The 20650-nt window shown below is 44.7% G+C and overlaps 1 protein-coding gene across 1 annotated transcript in view; it reads right to left on the bottom strand.

Moving 5' to 3' along the window:
• The window catches only part of LOC126279835 (solute carrier organic anion transporter family member 74D), a 161477-nt gene extending 141563 nt beyond the window's left edge, over positions 1-19914 (bottom strand). The window contains exon 1 of the mRNA XM_049979710.1: positions 19435-19914. The gene's annotated coding sequence lies outside the window, so the exon portion shown is untranslated. The remainder of the gene's footprint in view (positions 1-19434) is intronic.
• Positions 19915-20650: the final 736 nt, after the last annotated feature.

The following is a 20650-nucleotide window of genomic DNA, read 5'->3' as shown; positions in this document are numbered from 1 at the left end:
AATGATCAGTTGTGATAAACTGCGGTTTCTTAGCTGACTGCTGAAAATACAAGTCGGCCTGTGCAAGGAACTGTTAGCGGTTCACTTCATTTCTCACGGCAACATCCTGGAGTTTTAATCAAGAGTGTAGGATTAGCCTCGTGCTTGTTAAATTGGAAGAGAGTGCTGGAAAAATGTTGAACAATCTTAAGAAAATGACGCTCGAGGAGACAATCTGAATGTTTCCTAAACATTAAGTTACAAAATTATAAAAATAAAACTCGATTTTAATTTGCAAGATCTGGAACTACATTTATCTCCAGTAATAGACGGCAAACAACGCCGTATTGAAAATAACATAAACATCCTTATTCTCCATCCATAAATGCAACTGTGAGATAGTTGAAGAACATTGTACAATGACAAATTGGTTCTTCCAAGCGATTCACAATTATATGTAAAGTATATCTGCTGGTTCACGTGCGTCCGTAGTTTTACAGTGAGGTGATAAAAGTCATGCGATAGCGATATGCATGCATACATACATACATAAATAGGCTACATACATATGGCGGCAGTATTGCGTACACAAGGTATAAAACGGGAGTTCTCTGGCAGGACGACGTTGGGGCTACCCCGATCAAAGCCCACGAACTGCTCCCACACCATCACAGACTGCTACAAGTATGTATGAAATGAAGCTCCTCCTCCTCCAACTCCGGGAGCTTCTCAAGGGCATCCGCTGGTAATTGGAGCTGGACGCATGGGACACTCGATTCCGGAAATCGCAACGCAATTCAATATCCTGATATCCACAGTGTAGGAAGTGTGCCGAGAATACCAAACATCATGCACTACCTCTCACCACGGTCAACGCAGTGACCGACGGCCTTCACTTAACGACCTAGAGCAGCAGCTTTCGCCTATAGTTGTCAGTGCTAACAGACAAGCAACACTGCGTGAAATCTATGCAGAAATCAGTGTGGGACATACGATTAACATCTATGTTAAGACAGTGCGGCGAAATTTGGCATTACTTGGCTATGACAGCAGGCGCCCGACGCGAGTGCCTTTGCATAGCATCGCCTGCAGCTCTTCTCCTGGGGTCGTGTCACTATCTGTTGGACCCAAATTGAATGGAAAATAGTGGCCTGGTCAGATGAGTCCTGGTATGAGTTGGTAAGAACTGATGATAGCGATCGAATCAAATCCCACGAAGCCACGGACCTAAGTTGTGAAAAAGGACCTGTGTTGGGTCCATAATGGTGTGGACTCTGTTTATGTGGAATGGGTTGGGTCGTCTGACACAGCTAAACCTATCATTGACTAGAAATGGTTATTTCTGCTACTTGTAAACCATTTGCACCTATTCATGGATTCAATTTCCCAAACAACGATGTCATATCACCGGGCCATAGTTGTTCAGCACTGGTCTGAAGAAAATTCTGGACAATTCGAGCGAATAATGTGGCCATCCATATCGCCCAACATAAATCCCATAGAACGTTTAAGGGACGCATAATAGAAGGGTCAATTCGTGCACAAAATCCTGCACCGGCAATAGTTTCGAAGTTATGTACGGATACAGAAGTGCGGCTCAATTTTCTGCAGGGGACTTCCAGAGACTTGCTGAGTCCATGCCACATCGAGTTGCAGCACTATGCGGGCAAAAGGAATCCGATACGCTATTAGGAGGTATCCTGTGACTTTTGTCTCCTCAATATAACACCTAAATTTGATACCAGTAGAATTCTTTCATTTGGGAATGCCCTCTTTGCCTGTATTCGTCTGGTCTGGGTCTGATATCCCCTTTGCCGTCATGCCTAGTTTGTGTCCAAGGTAGTACAACTCCTTCACATCGTTTGCCAAGTGTTTCCTAATTTTGATGATAAGTTTTTTGCTAATACAATTTCTGCTACTCTTCGTCTCTTCCTTCGGTCTACACTCAGTTCATATCCCAAGGTCATTAGATTGTTCAAAAAATGTTCGAATGTGTGTGAAATCTTATGGGACTTAACTGCCAAGGTCATCAGTCCCTAAGCTTACACACTACTTAACCGAAATTATCCTAATGACAAACACACACACCCATGCCCCAGGGAGGAATCGAACCTCCGCCGGGACTGGTCGCACAGCCCAAGACTGTAGCGCCCCAGACCGCTCGGCTAACCCCGTGCAGCATTCTACATCTACATCTACATCCATACTCCGCAAGCCACCTGACGGCATTAGATTGTTCATTCCATTTAAGATGTCCTGTAATTCTTCCTTACTTCCAGTATATAATCATTCATGAACACTGACTTTCCAATAGGGTCTGAGATAGCTGCTCGAGAGTTTCCGATTATCAGTGCAAATTTGAATAAATTTCAGTATTCGAAGTGATTTTTTCAGGATTGGGATCCCGAGATATTAATGTGAAATACCATCAGAACTTACTTGACGAAAGAAAATTCCGACTTTTGTTACAACTGAGCGCTGAAATAACTCAATGGCTACAAATGAAAATTAGTGCCGGACCAGGATTCGAACCCGGATTTCACGCTTTACAAGAGCTTTCGCCTTAATCGCTTCGGCTACCCGAGCACGTCTCATGTCGAATCGAAATCTCCAAACGTCGCACACTATAGCGTAGTGCCCCCTACCCATTATTCCTCGCCGGCCGGGGTGGACGAGCGGTTCTAGGCGCTACAGTCTGGAACCGCGCGACCGCTACGGCCGCAGGTTCGAATCCTGCTTCGAGCATGGATGTGTGTGATTTCCTTAGGTTAGTTAGGTTTAAGTAGTTCTAAGTTCTAGGGGACTGATCTCAGAAGTTAAGTCCCATAGTGCTCAGAGCCATTTGAACCATTATTCCTCTTTGCTCGCTACCCTACCTTATTCCTGGGTGCAATCGAACAGTATTGTGCATCTGTACTTAAACATCGATTTGCTGTCATGTGCATTTATTATGTAGGTAAGGGGTCTATTTTTTCGGATATGCATGTCCGAAAAACGGACAAAAAAAAAAAAAGGTTCAAATGGCTCTGAGCACTATGGGACTTAACAGCTGTGGTCATCAGTCCCCTAGAACTTAGAACTACTTAAACCTAACTAACCTAAGGACATCACACACATCCATGCCCGAGGCAGGATTCGAACCTGCGACCGTAGCAGTCGCGCGGTTCCGGACTGAGCGCCTAGAACCGCTCGTCCACCCCGGCCGGCGAGGAATAATGGGTAGGGGGCACTACGCTATAGTGTGCGACGTTTGGAGATTTCGATTCGACATGAGACGTGCTCGGGTAGCCGAAGCGATTAAGGCGAAAGCTCTTGTAAAGCGTGAAATCCGCTAGACCACCGCAGCCGGCAAAAAACGGACACCATACATATATAATTACCGGAACATTTTAGGATATCATAATTCTGTTTGCAGTCCGGTTAACTGTAAGAATGTCTTCACCAAAAGACGTATAGTCTTTCGTCACAGAAATATTAGTTGCAGAAGTATCTGCATCAACTTAGCTATTTCCCGAAAAGGATTACATTAATTTCTGCTCCTAGTATCAAACGTCTGTGAATAGAGTGTCTCTGTCCGAAATCCAATAAGTTGTTTCTTGCTGAAGAACTTGACACTGAAGAGGAAGACTTGGTGGGCGGCATCAAACCAGTCAGAATTGTGATGAAGAAAAAGAAAAGAAAGATGATATGAGACGTGTTCTCAGACTTCGACGTAGAGAAAAACAGGGACATGAATACTGCGTTTTTAGCCTACAGAACTCTTCATTCCTGTTCATACAGTCGTCGGGTTATTGTGCGGCAAAAACGCCTGTACTCTGAGTCACTGAGAAAGTGCTGATTTGGATACAAACCTTGGTCCGAATGCATCTCGTTTCTTCTCATGTTTTCTTTTCATGAAACGTTTAAATCTAGTGTGAAATGGGAAGTAAGATAAAGCGCATGGGACAGATTCCTTACGCGGCATTCGCAACGGGATGTCGGACATCTTTAGTAGCTCGCGTCGCAATAAAGATAGCTCAGGTTACGATAAGCATCCGTCGCCTTATCGCGGCGCAGAGAACAGTTCGACAAGTGAGGCGCTATCATTAAGTGGAGAGTTTTCAAGGCGATGAACGCCAAGATGCTACTCTTGCGCGTGGACGACTGGGCCTTGGTGCGTCCTAAGTCACGGATCTCCGCTGAGCGGCGAGTCAAGGTCATGACCACCGACACATGTGCCGGCTTACGAGTTGCGCGGAGCGTTTGTTTTGGTTGACGGAATGGCATCCGCTCTTTCAGTTGAGTCTCTGACTACGGAGTTCACGGAAGCGCGGTGTAGAAGTGCCCGCAAAGAATTCCAAGTGTAGCTGATGTTATATCCAAAGTCATTTCTCGTAGGGTTTCCGAGGAATGTCAGCTTCAATTTCTGGCATTTGTCTGGTAGAAATACCGAAGCCACTTGCGGAGAACGTTCCAGTCTTGCTGCAGTAAACTGAGGAAGTGAAAATATACTCCTATCGGAGAAATAAAATTACTCAAGATGTCCGCGGAAGATATCAGAAGCACATTTTGGATATATTATCAGCACATCACCTCTGGCACTACTAAAACGTCAGCTACATTGCGGCTTTCGTCTGTCAATGCTGGTTAAATTATTAAACTGCTACGTAGACGTGTAACTGGGATTACTCTTGCCGTAGCTATTTATAGTTAGAATTCTCGCTGCTTTAAAATAAGATGTGCAATTAGATGAAAACAGAATTCCACACTATATAAACAGTATTTTAAAATCGTTTCCAATTAAATATTTTTCGTTAAACTTTTAATGAACGCACAGCAGTATGCTGGCGTTATTAACCTCAAGAACCAAACAACAATCGACTTCTCATCTGAACAGAAAATGGTTTCAAATAAAATCGTAGTCCTCGAAGCTTCATGCAAGAAGTAAAACAGCTTACATCCACAGTGGAAAACTGGTTTGAACTGAGCTTTTGCAATTTAGATCACACAGACAAATTAAATTTGTGATTTTTATTTGGCAGAAACAATGCAAAGATAATGAACTAAAGAAAAATGACTCTGAATACTCTTTAGGAGGCGACATAGTGCATCAAAGTCGTTAGTCTTCGTGTATTCACTTACTTATTGTCGCAGCCTTTTTCGGAATGAATCAATAGTTGTCTTAGATATTACGTCTTTAGTTACAGAAAATGTAATTCTCCTAGTGTAGAGAAAAAGGTTTTCGATGGAAATCACGAATAATGTGACAGTTCAGGTTTTAAGGGTTAACACGTCCAAGCCCATGAAGTGATCCTGTGTAACAGCATAATGGTTATAAATGCTATAGTTTTATAAATTTAACCAAAAATATAAGAACGACTGACAGGTTTGACACGAAGTAATTATTACAAGCGTTCTGGTTCTCACTTGGGAAGTCAAGTCAGTGTTGACCACAAGTCTCGGAAAAGTAGTTCAGTAACCTTACTGGAAATGTTTTCTTTATTCTCGTGGAATGGCACCTGTCCTTCGCAAAATTGGTAACTTGTTGATGGTTGTAGAGACAACATCGTGGTTACAGTTAGTCTACGAAAACCAGTTACAGATGTTTGCCACTGATGCATCAGGTATACGGATGGTGTTAACCCCCTCTGCTTGAGTGCTCGAATATGGTGCACTGAAGCACCGAAGCTGGTAACAATACAATATATGACACGACAAGGACGGCTGTAGGTGTTTCATTTTCTTACAAAACCATTTCTAGTCAATGATTGGTTCACCTTATCTAGAGGATCCAGTCCATTCGATTTGAACACAGCCCACCCTATAATGCAGCCACCACCGGTTTGTACAGTGCCATGTTGACAACTTCGGCCCATGGCTTTGTGGGATTTGCGCCACATTCTAACCTTACCATCAGCTGTTACCAACTGAAATCGGGAGTCATCTGGCCAGGCCACTAATTTCGTGTAGGGTCCAACTGATATAGTCACAAGCTCAGGAGAGGCGCTGCAAGCAATGTCGCGCTGTTGGCAAAGGCACTAGCGTTGGTCGTCTGGTGCCATAGCCAATTTACGCCGTTACCGAGGGAGGTGGCGCAGTGGTTAGCACACTGGACCCACATTCGGAAGGACGACGGTTCAATCCCGCATCCGACCATCCAGACTTAGATTTCCCGTGATTTCCCTAAATCACTTCAGGCAAATTCCGGGATGGCTTCGTTGACAGGGCTCGGCCGCCTTCCTTCCCCATCCTGCCCTAATTCGATGAGACCGATGACCTCGCTGTTTGGTCTCTTCCTCCCAAATCAACCCAACCCTTAACGCCGAAATTCGCCGCACTGACCTAACGAATACGTTTGTCGTACGTCCACATTGATTTATGCGGTTATTTCACTCAACGTTGTTCTTATGTTAGCACAGACAACTCTGCGCAAAAGCTGCTGCTCTCGGTCGTCAAGTGGAGGCCGTTGGTCACTGCGTTGTCTGCCTGAAATGTGGTATTCTCAGCATTTTTCCTCACACTGTGGATCTCGGAATATTGAATTCCCTAACGATTTCCGAAATAGAATGCCCTATGCGTCTAGCTCCAACCACAATTCCGCTCTACAAAATGTGTTAATCCCGTCGTACGGCCATAAACACGTCGGAAACCTTTTCACATGAAACACCTGAGTACAAATGACAGCTCGACCAACGGACTGCCCTATATCTCCTGTACACGATACCACGGCCACCTGTGTATGTGCACATCGCTATTCCACGTTCAAAAGTTCGTTAGGGACCAAACTGCAGAGGTCATCGGTCCCTAGACTTACACACCACTTAAACCAATTTGAACTAACCTATACAAAGAACAGCCCACACGCCCATGCCGAAGGAAGGACTCGAACCTCAGGCGGGAACGCTATCCCATTTGACACTTCGGTGTACAACTGCAAGAAGACTCTTTTAAAAGAAGACGATCTCATTTCGCAGTGTAAGTGACTGAGACGAGGGAGTGGAATTGAGGACCATCAACATTTTCACTTGCCCTAACTATTAAGAGACTGTGTGGTTTCGAATATAACGGAGAACATTGGCGCAAAGTCTGATGATGAGGAATTGCAAGTTACCAATTCTCCTCCTCTTGTCGGTCAAATACCGGTGGTATAAATTTCTTTCTCCGTCAAGTTTCGAACCAAATACCTTAGAATTCTTTGCATAAGCAAGCGTTAACGATCTCCTTGCGGAGGACAGTGGCGACAGTCCCGGTACACCAAAAGAAATACATTTACGGACCACTGTACTTCATTTTATCAAAAATGGTTCAAATGGCTCTGAGCACTATGGGACTTAACATATGTGGTCATCAGTCCCCTAGAACTTACAACTACTTAAACCTAACTAATCTAAGGACATCACACACATCCATGCCCGTGGCAGGATTCGAACCTGCAACCGTAGCACTCCCGCGGTTCCGGACTAAGCGCCTAGAACCGCTAGACCATAACGGCCGGCAATTATTTAAACCTGACATAAGGACAACACACAACACCCAGCCATCACGAGGCGGAGAAAAATCCCTGACCCCGCCGGGAATCGAACCCGGGAACCCTGGCACGGGAAGCGAGAACGCTACCGCACGACCACGAGGTGCGGGCTTCATTTTATCATTTTATCAAACTGAATAATCGGCTAAGGAACCACGAAATAAAAAGCTTTATACTGAAGAGCTTCAGTTTAATATCCAACTTCTGAAAATAATGTTATATCGATAGTTGTACCCCATCGTACTGCGGAAGAAAAACCTTCAAAATCAATTCAATTTTGGGTATGCAATTTGTTACGCTATTTCAGAAAGTTCAAGAGCTTCAATGAATTGGAAATAACAGCCCACCAGCTGCAAAATAAAGGTTTATTAAACCTTGAAGCCACGGGTGCTTTGCCGCGCTTCGCGCGGCCTCCCCCGTCGGAGGTTCGAGCCCTCCCTCGCGCGTGGGTATGTGTGTTGTCCTTATTAAATTAGTTTAAGGTACATTAAGTAGTGTCTAAGCCTAAGGACCGATGACTTCAGCGGTTTGGTCCCTTAGGAACTTACCACTAATAAACCTTGAACGTGGTTTCGACAGTTTTAAACTGTTTTCTTCAGAAGGTAGCTTACGTAGAATCACATTATCTGTATCTAATGTGGAAGTCGTTGACTCTGTCTAGGACATGTGTGTGTCGTCCACTTAATCATCATTTAAAATACATTTTTAAAAATAATAGATCTCTACTGCAGGGCTTTGTCTTCAGACTTTTTAAAATATCACACATTTACCATTGGATCCAACAACACAAATTTGTATATACAAGACATTTATTACAAAACGTGGCATCGGATCCTACAGCAGCTAAATAAGTCACTTACAGATCTAGTAACGTGCATATGCAGAATGTTAAGTAGTGCCTTGCGACATGTAAGTAATGCAAATGTTTCAGCCCAAACTATCAGAAGTAGACTGCATGAAAGAGGCTTTAATGTCAGTCGACCTGTAACGTTAACAGGTATGCGTCATGGAAACCATGGACGTCGTATTTTGGGGTGCCTACAACATCAGAATTGGACAGTGGATCATGGAGACAAGGCGTGTTTACAGACGAATCAGGCTTCAGATGGACCCAGGTTCAAGAAGAGTTCTCATACGTCGGCGACCACGTGACGCAGAAAGGCATGGCAACTTACAGGAGATCAACAAATTTCAAGGAGAATTTTCTGGAGAAGAATGATGACCAATAGCAAACGGACCTCGTTTTTTTAAGGGAAGCACAGCGAGCAGATCTTTACATTCGAAACATATTTCAACTTTTGGTGCTTCCGATCGCTGAGGAGTATGTGCTTGAATTCCTTTACATGTACGATGCCAGACCATATGTTGTCGGAATTGGGGCTGAATGGTTTGAAAGACGTAATATCTAGGTGCTACAGCGAGCCGCTCACTCTCCAGATCAAATCGCGCAGAGTAGCTCTTGGAAAGCCTCCGAAGAAAACTTTCGGAGACTGCGGACAACACCCAGTGTCAGGATCGGCTCTACACCGACAGAACATCCCTGAAGATGAGATCTTGTATCTTACTTCGTCAATGATAAGGAGCTGCAGAGCTGTACGTAACTCAAAAGAAGGTCCTAACCCTTACTGATGCAAAAAAGGTACCGACAACTGAGAGTGATAAGGTTTTGTGGAAGTCACAATGCTGTTTGTTTCTTTACAACTCTATGCCCGTTATTTATTCTGTTAAATGGTTGAATATTTGTACGAAGTCCGTATGTAACGAAATGGTTGAATATTGTTACAAAGTCACGTGTACCATAAACCTCATAGACTTTATTTAAGAGAAAAATAGTTCTTTCCTTGGACGACTTTGATGGGTGTAAATTGTATTTTTGACGCGGAGAAGGAAAGTTGGAGGTAATGTACGACTGGAATCTAGTGCATTAGTAGTTCAGCTGAACGAATATGGAATTGGAATAGATATCGGCTGTAATAATATAGAAGGAACATCAAATGGTTCAAATGGCTCTAAACACTATGTGACTTAACATCTGAGGTCATCAGTCACCTGGACTTAGAACTACTTAAACGTAACTAACCTAAGGACACAACACACATCCATGCCCAAGGCAGTATTTGAACCTGCGACCGTAGCAGCAGCGCGGTTCCAGACTGAAGAGTTTAGAAACGCTCGGCCACAGCGGCGCGATGGAAGGAACATCCTTACATTTGTCTGAAGTGGGAAGTCTGTTCGGCTTTCCGAATGGTGATCTGAATCTGGATCGTACTTCTTCTTTTTCTTGTGCCTTTGTGCTGGATAGGCATGACTGTTAACGGATTTGGCATGTTTGGTTTATAGGTTGCCTGATGCACTTTCTGTCGCCAAGTCGTTACCCGATGGGAGAGAACACGTGTACTCCAACCGTCTAGGTGTAATGTTAACACATGTGCAAGTGAGTTAAAGATTACTAAATGTTTACGAATTATGCAACTGAGTTGGGATTTTGGTACCACCTTGGTATTCTTCTACTGGGATGGGGAAAACCGTGTGAAAACCACATTCAAGCTGCCCAGCACTCTGACCCTCGCCAATAATCCGCCAGGCGAATTCGATGTGGAGCCGGCGCCGCTCCCAGTCTTGAAAGTAACGCTTTAACAAGCACGGCTATTGGGGCATGTGTTTGAATCTCTAACTTCCTTAATAAAATTTCAACGTCTTTTTTCTCTCAGCACAACGGTTTTCTCCCCTCCACATGTACGTATCAGTATAACTACCAGAAGTTGAAGCGATGGAATATTTATGGAACGCCGTCAGTTCCTGCATCCCATATCTTGAAACTTCCTGGCAGATTAAAACTGTGTGCCCGACCGAGGCTCGAACTCGGGACCTTTGCCTTTCGCGGGCAGGTACTGGCAGAAGTAAAGCTGTGAGTACCGGGAGTGAGTCGTGCTTCGGTAGCTCAGATGGTAGAGCACTTGCCCGCGAAAGGCAAAGGTCCCGAGTTCGAGTCTCGGTCGGGCACGCAGTTTTAATCTGCCAGGAAGTTTTATATCAGCGCACACTCCGCTGCAGAGTGAAAATCTCATTCTGGATCCCATATCTTGATTAATGAATCTTTGTGTGCTGAGTGAAGCAGTGTGTTTATCATAAGCGACTTTTTACTGATAGGTGTCCAATGCCTGACTCAAGTTACTTAGAAATGGTGATAGCCACAGACATGTTATCGAAGTAGAGCGCGCAAGAGAGAAAGAAAAAAACTATGCTTGCTACAACACGAGAAAAAGATTTTCGTGTGTGCTTCTCGTGATCGTGAAGACGCTCATAGGAATTCCGCTTAGGCGTTTAATAGACGTCATTACCGATATGTTCCAGCTGTCGATAAATTCATGTGCAAGATGCTTATTTACAGGGTGTAAGCGATCTCAAAAAATGTCTCCAAGCACTATAGGACTTAACATCTAAGGTCATCAGTCCGCTAACTTAACTAAGGACATCACACACATCCATGCCCGAGGCAGGATTCGCACCTGCGACCGTAGCAGCTGCGTGGTTCCAGACTGAAGCGCCTAGAAGCGCTCAGCCATAGCGGCCGGCGTACAGCGATCTGATCAGTGAGACACTCGCGTACAAATTCCGTGCCTTGTCGACACCAGGATTATCAGGCCTATACGCTACTCGTAGTGTGGAGAACGTGAGGAGAGCAGCTGGCGGTTGACGTGTCCAGGGAACTCTGTCCGAATTGATTTAGGGAATAAAAGAGAGTCTTAAACAGGACGACTGGGTAGGGATACGAAATCCACGCTTTCCGATTATAATTTTCCTCTGCTCTGTCGGTTTAGTTTAAGTCATTGTGAAAGACCACATCGAATTCTTGACATTTCAGAACATTGAGATGAACCTCTTTCTTAGTAGAAGTATTGTTAATCCAGATGAACTGTATGTTCTTCTGTCCAGGTTCCATTGTTTACGAGAAGAATAAAAAACAGAAAAAACAAGATTGTGTTTTTCTGCAGGTAATTATTTTTTTGTTGACCTGCTCGTGTAACATAAGACGTAGAGCTCAGTTCCTTTTCATTAATTTTCTGTCATACTTTTATCTTGAAACATTTCTAATTTCTTTGTTTCACACCACGCGTCTCACTACTCCGTTGTTACTGACCACGTGTAACTATGACGCTGTATCATTGAATCATTGCAGTCATATACAAGGTCGAGTCTCATTAATGTAACCACTGCCTATGTCCGGTGTCGACGTGCAATAATCATTCGCAGAAGGAAGGTGGCAGCACTAGCAGTGGAGGGTATATAAAGGTAGGTTGGGAGGGGGGGGGGGGGGGGGGGACGCGGCAAACAAGGACATAGAGAAGATCCAAAGAAGAGCGGCGCGTTTCGTCACAGGGTTATTTGGTAAGCGTGATAGCGTTACGGAGATGTTTAGCAAACTCAAGTGGCAGACTCTGCAAGAGAGGCGCTCTGCATCGCTTTGTAGCTTGCTGTCCAGGTTTCGAGAGGGTGTGTTTCTGGATGAGATATCGAATATATTGCTTCCCCCTACTTATGCATCCCGAGGAGATCACGAATGTAAATTAGAGAGATTAGAGCGCACGGAGGCTTTCAGACAGTCGTTCTTCCCGCGAACCACACGCGACTGGAACAGGAAAGGGAGGTAATGACAGTGGCACGTAAAGTGCCCACCGCCATACACCGTTAGGTGGCTTGCGGAGTATAAATGTAGATGTAGATGTAGATGCACTCGTTGTGCGGAATCGGAGTGATTTTTCTGGCTTCCAAGAGGGCGTAATCATTCTCTTTCGGGCCAAGGGTGGATACATTTCCGATTAACGGCTAAGTTTGTAAACTGTTCGGGTGACACCTTGGTTAAAATACACCATTCAAGGCAAAAGAGCGCTATCCAAAACCGGCGCTGAGGCATCTTTGGGGCACCGGGGGCGAACAAGGGTGAACTATGGCTGCGAAGATACGTACGAGCGAATAGTGCCGGCCTGTGTGGCCGTGCGGTTCGAGGCGCTTCAGTCTGGAACCGCGTGACCGCTACGGTCGCAGGTTCGAATCCTGCCTGGGGGATGGATGTGTGTGATGTCCTTAGGTTAGTTAGGCTTAAGTAGTTCTAAGTTCTAGGGGACTGATGACCTCAGATGTTAAGTCCCGTAGTGCTCAGAGCCATTTGAGCCGAGCGAATAGACGTGCTGTTGAGCAACTAACCGTCCAGATGAACCAAGGGGCTACCAATAGGGTCTTCTCAACTATCGTTCAGCGAACGTTGCTGCATATGTGTTTCTGCAGCAGGCGCCTGGTTCATGCACCCGTACTGATTGCTGTTCAACAGCGACGAAGGCTGGAATTCGTAGATCGATGTCGCAACTGGACGTCCACTGAGTGGCGACAGGTCAACTTTCCAGATGAATCACGTTTTATGCTCTCCCGGTCACATGGCCGTCGGCGTGTATGGTGGGAAACGTTTGAAAGTCAATCGTCGGAAGGGACCACGTCGGGGGAAGGAGTGTTGTGGTCTGGGGAATGTTGTCGCGGTATTCCCGAGGTGGGCTCTTCATTCTAGAAGGCAAAGTGGATCAACATGACACTACCTTGTTCAAACAAATTTCGGGCTTTCAGCCGGTCGTCGTTCAATACTTTGCACGATATTTCAACTGGGCACCTGCCAGTCATCTTCAGGTGAGCCCAGTTGAAATATCGTGCAAAGTATTGAACGACGACCGGCTGCAAGACCGAAATTTGTTTGAACAGTCAATTCGACTGGAAAATTTTAAAATGCACGTGACACTACCTTGGTTCTAAAGGCTGTTGTGTGCGACATTGGCACTGTTTCAAATAGTGCAGTTCATGATGTAAGTTCATGGCTTGTAGAAAATAAATTAACGCTAAATCGCAATAATACTCAGTTTTTACATTTTCTAACACACAATTCAACAAAATCCGACGTTTTAGTTTAACAGACTGGACATATGATTATTGGAAATAAACAATTCAAATTTCTTGGTATTCAGATAGATAGTAAACTGTCGTGGAAAGCCCGTGTTCAGGGTCTTGTTCAAAGACTTCATGCTGTCATTTTTAATATTCGAAGAGTATCTGAACTGAGTGATAGTTCGACACGATAAGTATCTACTTTGCTTATTTTCATTCGCTTATGACGTGTGGTACGATAATTTGGGGCAACTCTCCCCATTGCCGAAGGATACTTTTGGTTCAGAAACGGGTGGCTAGGGTAATAAGTGGTGTGAGTTCGCGAACCTCATGTAGAGCCCTGTTCACTAGTCTGGGTATTCTGACATTGGCCTCTCAATATACAGGGTGAACATTTTAAGTTGACAAACCAGTATAACTCGAAAAATAAGCATCACACGACAAAATGTGTAGAATCCAAAGTTGATTATTTTAGAGGGTGACATCTGCTAGTGCTAAAGTTAGCGCGCCACCCCAGCCCCCTGGGGGTGGGGCGGGAGACAGCTATAAAATTTCAAATGGGGACCCCCACTTTTTTATTGCATAATCAGATTCTACATAAAAAACTACGTATATTTCGTCTTAAACATTTGTTTTGATTCTTGGTAGTTGGCGCTGTAATTCAAGAAAGTCCATGCTCTCATTTTTGCGTGGAAAACGGTTACGGATAAATAAAAAATACTTATTTACTTCGTAAATTAGTTAGTTAGTTAGCCAGTCAGATGATTTGTTTGATAATTAATAGTTGTGTGGCCTCATGACCACGAAACAAACAAAACGTATCCCAATCTGCGGAAAAAAGTAATATTTGGGTCAACATTTGTAAAACTCTAATTCTTCTCTCACAAAACCCACCCTATGGGGAGAGAGGGAGAGTTTTAGTTTTAGCGAATCAAAATTTACGAAGTAAATAAGTATTTTTTATCTATCCATAACCATTTTCCACTCAAAAATGAGATCATGGATTTTCTTGAATTACAGCGCCAACAACCGAGAATCAAAACAAATGTTTTAGAGTAAATGTAGGTAGTTTTTTTTAATGTAGAATCTGATACTGCAATAAAAAATGGGGGTTCCCATTTGAAATTTTAAAGTTGCCCCCCACCCCCAAGGGTCTGGAGTGGCGGGCTAATTGTAGCACTAGCAGATGTTACCCTCGTAAATAATCAACTTTGGATTCTACACATTTTTTCGTGTGAAGCCTATTTTTCGAGTTATTTTGGTTTGTCAACTTAAGATTTATACCCTGTATATCTTTTTTACTGTCATTTCGTGTTAACAATATCAGCTTATTTCCAAGAATTAGCAGCTTTCCCTCAGTTAATACTTGGCAAAAATCCAGTCTGCGTTTGGATCGCATTTCCTTGACTCTTGTGTAGAAAGGTGTGAGTACACTGCTGCATCCATTTTCAGTAATTTACCACAAGAATACGATAACCTCAGCAATAATCCACGTGCTTTCAAATCGAAGATGAACAGATTTCTCATGGGTCACACGTTCTATTCTGTCGAGGAGTTCCTTGAAAAATTAAGTTGATTCCTGCGTTATAATGTTGATTGCTTATGGTTTGACTTTCTTTGGAGTCATAAACATTTTATTTTATATGTTATTAATTTAAGTTGTGATTTATGTACTGACACGTTCCATGATCTTGGAGATTTGCTCCTCAATTTGGCCCTACGGAACTAAACGTGTAAAATAAATAAAAACTCACGTATGCATTTATCCTTTGGGACCATATTCAGGCTTTTTATGGATTATCTCATTAATATGACTGGATGGTGTAGAGCTTTTCAGTTCTTACCGTGCCGCATACAGTTTGATAGATTCGTTAAGGATTTTTATGAAGTAGCAAGTGCGGAAATCGACTCTACTGCTTGCCAATTTTGTCGATGACGACACATGTGAGTGATGCTGTTGCAACGTTTTCGATATAAAAGTCCGATAATAACTGGACACTCGAGACAATGCAGCGAGCAGTAAAAGATTAGATAAGATCTACGTACAGCAATGGTTCACATAATAAGTCGATCATGAAATGTTGGAGAAAGTGTATGTACTACTAAACAGAATAATATCGACACTGCATATAGTAAGTGTTCCTGAATAAATGGGCAGTAACACCCATTATCGTTTGATTAGACGAACGAGAAACGATCACTGAATGCAGTCACATCCGTAAAATATCTAGGAGTATGCGTACGGAGAGGTTTACGATTGGAAAGGGCACAAAACTAGTCGCAGCTAAGACAGATGTGACAGTGCGGTAGCGTAGGAAGAATGCTCAGAAAGTGTAGTCCACCCATAAAGTCTGTGATTCGTGCCAGATAGGATTGATAAAGGTAATACAGAAGACCACACGATGAGGAACGCGTTTCTTTACACGTTCATTTAGTAAGCGCTACAATGACAGACGCTGCAAGAGAAGCGTTCAAGCATTCTGCATCAGCATTTGGCTAGTGTTGAAGTTCCCGGAGTGTATGTTTCTAGAAGGGTCAACCAACATATACCGCTCACCTGCATCTCCTCCCATATCTCGAGAAAAGACATGAAGGTAAAATTAGAGAGATTCGAATTCACACAGAGGCTTACCTGCAATTGCTCTTCACGTGAATCATTCGCAGCTGGAACTGGGAAAGGGGGAAGTGAAAGTCGTTTACAAAGTACCCTCCGCTGCACTCGGCTTGTGGAGTACTTATGTAGATGTAGAATATTGCTGGAGTATAGTTACGAACACATGCTATTATCACTAAGCTGATTCTTAATTTCTTCCATTAACTTGTTAGACGTATTGCTATTGCTTGACCTCTAACTGTCGTATCTCATGTTAAATGTAGATATTACTGGAATATCTGTGCCGGTTCGAAAACATGTTGTAACATATGCAGATGGCCTGTTTCTATGCAAGATGGAGTCTACTGGCACTAATCTTGCCAGGGTAAGTAAATAAATGAAATGTGGTACTGGACTTTGCTAAAAGGTGACGTACGGAATTCTACATGTACACGTGTACACCGCAACCACAATACGATATGTTGCGGAGGGTACAACATAGTGTACCAGCCTGACTCCTCCCTCCCGCCGCAACTCCTGTAAGTTCAAATCTTCAAAATGGTTCAAGTGGCTCTGAGCACTATGGGACTTAACATCTATGGTCATCAGTCCCGTAGAACTTAGAACTACTTAAACCTAACTAACCTAAGGACATCACACAACATCCAGCCATCACGAGGCAGAGAAAATCCCTGACCCCGCCGGGGATCGAACTGGGGAACCCGGGCGTGGGAAGCGAGAACGCTCCCGCGCGACCACGAGTTGCGGGCTTCAAATCTTCAAATGTGTGTGAAATCTTATGGGACTTAACTGCGAAGGTCATCAGTCGCTAAGCTTACACACTACTTAACCTAAATTATCCTAAGGACAAACACACACATCCATGCCCCTCCATGACTGCAGCGCCCCTGTAAGTGTTCATTCACACACGGTACCCTGGAAGAAAGACTCTCGTAACCCTTCTGTCCGGTCCTGTGACCTTTATCCAGTCAGTGCTGGGTCGACACTCGTATGTTATTTCTCTCAATTATCGGAGAACCAAGCATAGCCGGATGTCGGCTATTATTACGGTGGGGTCGCCATTCCTAAAGGCATTGTAGAGCTACTAAATGGTTCAAATGGCTCTGAGCACTATGCGACTTAACTTCTGAGATCATCAGTCGCCTAGAACTTAGAAGTAATTAAACCTAACTAGCGGTCGCTCGGTTCCAGACTGTAGCGCCTAGAACCGCATGGCCACTCCGGCCGGCTTTAGAGCTACTGCCAGCTGGGACGGGATGTGGGAACCAGCCCAGTATTTGACGAGCTGGATCTGGAAAACCGCCTAAAAACCATATCCGGGCTGTCTGGCACCCCAGCCCTTGTCATTAAACCGCGACGCGAATTCTAACTGGGGGCCGGTGAGCCTCTTCGTGTCTCGGAACCGGGCTCTTTAATGCACTTGGCTAAACAGACGGGTTGTCCTAACTCTTTTGTGTGAACAAATATTATTGTAGTTTTCTCGTTGTCATTACGCTGACGAAACAACACTGTGTGGAACCGTGCAGGTCCTCATAGGACTACTGGTGATTTACATACAATGCCAAAGCAGCCGCTCTCTTACACTATCTTGAGGCACGCAGTATGCTAGCTTTGGTTCTTACGGTGCCTCCCCTTTTATTTGTTTATTTAATCTTCAAATTCCGTGCGATCATGCTAGCCACACAACTTGGTCGTGGAACGAATCAGTACGTAGTTCACAAAATGCCGATTAGAAAATTTGTAAACGAAAGAGTTAATAAAACACGAAAAAACTGTAACGGAGTATAGGAATAAATAACACATTAAATATAAAAGTTCTCAACTACTGAGAGAAATTGCTGTAGAAAATTGAATTAATGTGCCAAGAAAGACATACTGCGTTCTCGGATGTCGTCAATGTAGTCACATGTGTGTTAGCGTAGTAGGTTCGAAATCGGAGCCCGCTCCTTGTGCTCAGTTTATGTTTCTTTCGACGACCAGCGAGTTGGACAAAATTCCACTAGGTGCAGTTAATATTAGTTCTCTTTAAATGTGTATAAGTGTAAGACTGTGTGTGCCAAAGAGGAAGATCCCGATTGTTGCCGAATGCAAGATTAGTGGTGGACGTCTTGAGCACATCATATTGCGTAAGTATTTAGAGAAAATAATAAGTAGCATTACGAAATGCGAGGACCGTGTAAAATTAGTGTTACGGGAAGCGAAAGGCAACTTTAGATATATTGGAACGGAAAATGCAATCGGTCTGTGAATGGAATTACATACAAGACGATGGTGTGATTAATTCTAGACTACTCTGTTTGACATTAAAACAGACATCTAATTCAGAGGCGGGCAGCTAGAATCGTAGTAGGTGGGTATAGGACCATCGAAAGTCTAACAGAAGTGTTCGAGGAATTAAAATCAGAATCGCTGGAAAAAGATAACTTTGTTGGCTGAATTTAGAGTACCTGTATTCGAAGAAGAGTCAGCGTCCATTAATCTGCAACCGTAGTTCATTTCGTTAACTAACTGTTCCGTTCTTGCTTGGCAGAATATTTTATACATTAGAATCGAACACGCGCCACGCTTATTCATGGACGAGCACAGAAACTTATCCACGAGGGGTAGGTAAGACGAAGGACAAGACGCTACAAACTTAAATTAATACGGCAGTTGCCAAACTCATAGCGATCAGCCACTTAATGCTAGAACTATTAAACGAGAGATTTTCTGGAACTACAGGAAATAATTTCGAAGTGTGTGACAATTCCGTAATGAGTAAAAACTCTGTATTCTAGCTTCCATGGGGGCGGAGACAAGTGCCCTCTAATCCTCACCCGTCACCCCACCTTGCAGACGCTTACACACTTGTGTAATATCCTACAGTAGGCAGCATTGCAGAATGTGACACAGCAGTTGTGTTTCATTCGTAATCGTATGTTTCACTTAGGGATCACGAGTGTAAGATAAGAGTGATTAGGACGCATGCACAGTAATATAGACAGTGATTTTCTCTTGGCTTAGTATTCGAATAGGACTGAAAATCGATAATATTGTACGGAGTAGCCTCCGCTATGCACTGTACTGTGACCCGCGGAGTATAAGTGTACATGCAAAACCGAAGGCTGCTGTATCTGGACTAGCCTTCGCAGCGACTTGCGAAGAGTAAATAAATTCACACCTGGGCGGCAGCAGTTACGTAAGGAGATGCCTGCACAGATGCAGTGACCGCCGATCAGCGTCGGTCGTGTCTCTCTCGCACTAGTAATAGTTTGGAGTGCAGTACCGCACCAGCGTTGCAGACTCGCTCGTAGTGTATAGCACTGAAATCTCGCCCAGCCTGACACAGCTGTGCTGGGTGGTATCTGCCCACTCGTTTGCTCAGCCGCGAAAATGCGTTCGGCGCGTCGCGCGGGCTGTCACTCACCGGCAGGTAGACTGCGGAAGAGCGTCGGCTGGCTGACAGAAGGCGAGTCTCGTGTCCCGGCGAGGCGCGGCTGCAGCAGGCACCGACCGTCCGCCCGGCCGCAAGCGCGATCACACACTGGGCCGCCGGCCGACCGCGACTACCACTGGGGCCGTTCGGTCCGCGTCGCGCCGACTGACGCACACGCCGCCGCCACGCGCCTGCGAGAGGAAGCGCTTATCGCGGCTCATCTGGCCCCCTCCACACCCCCGCGCGGCCGGCCACACCTGCGGCAAAAAGCGGCGCCGTGGGGCAGGCCAACACACGACTCTCAGAACGCAACAAATACAGGCGCCCAGGCAGATGCCGTGCTCCTTGGCGTCCGGAAGGCGTTCTAGACAGTTTTGCACTGCCACCTAATGAACAAAATACGATCATACGGAATATTAGACCGACTGTATGATTGAATTGACGAGTTCCTAGTAGGACTGTTGATATATTAAAAACTATCGGAAATCCAGTGTTTCGATATTTAAAGAAATATCGTTATTGGTCGTCGATAAATGGAAGATATTGTCGATACATCGATATATCGACGGATAAAATATCGACGTACCGGCCAAAACAAGTGTCGGCTGCACATTGTAAGTGGTTGGTTGATGTGAGGGAGGGGACCAAACAGCGAGGCCATCGATCCCATCGGATTAGGGAAGGGTGGGGAAGGAAGTCGGCCCTTTCAAAAGAACCATCCCAGCATTTGCCTGAAGCGACTTAGGGAAATCACTCCAACAGCCTTGCCGCAGTGGTATCACCAGTTCCCGTCAGATCACCGTAGTTAAGCGCTGTCAGGCTGGCCTGGCACTTGGATGGCTGACCCTCCGGTCTGCCGAGCGCTGTTGGCAAGCAGAGTGCATTCAGTTCAAAAAATGGCTCTGAGCACTATGGGACATAACTGCTCAGTTCGTCAGTCCCCTAGAACGTAGAACTACTTAAACCTAACTAACCTAAGGACATCACACACATGCCCGAGGCAGGATTCGAACTTGCGACCGTAGTGGTCGCGCGGTTCCAGACTGTAGCGCCTAGAACCGCTCGGCCACCCCGGCCGGCGGTGCATTCAGTCTTTGTGAGGCAAACTGAGGAGCTCCTTGATTGAGAAGTAACGGTACCGATCTCGTAAATTGACATACGGCCGGGAGTGTGGAGTGCTGACCACGTGCCCCTTCATATCCCCATC

This window comes from Schistocerca gregaria, chromosome 1, assembly GCF_023897955.1.
Source record: "Schistocerca gregaria isolate iqSchGreg1 chromosome 1, iqSchGreg1.2, whole genome shotgun sequence".
NCBI lineage: Eukaryota > Metazoa > Arthropoda > Insecta > Orthoptera > Acrididae > Schistocerca > Schistocerca gregaria.
The sequence above is the reverse complement of the archived record's forward strand: the minus strand, read 5'-3'. Positions and strand labels throughout refer to the sequence as shown.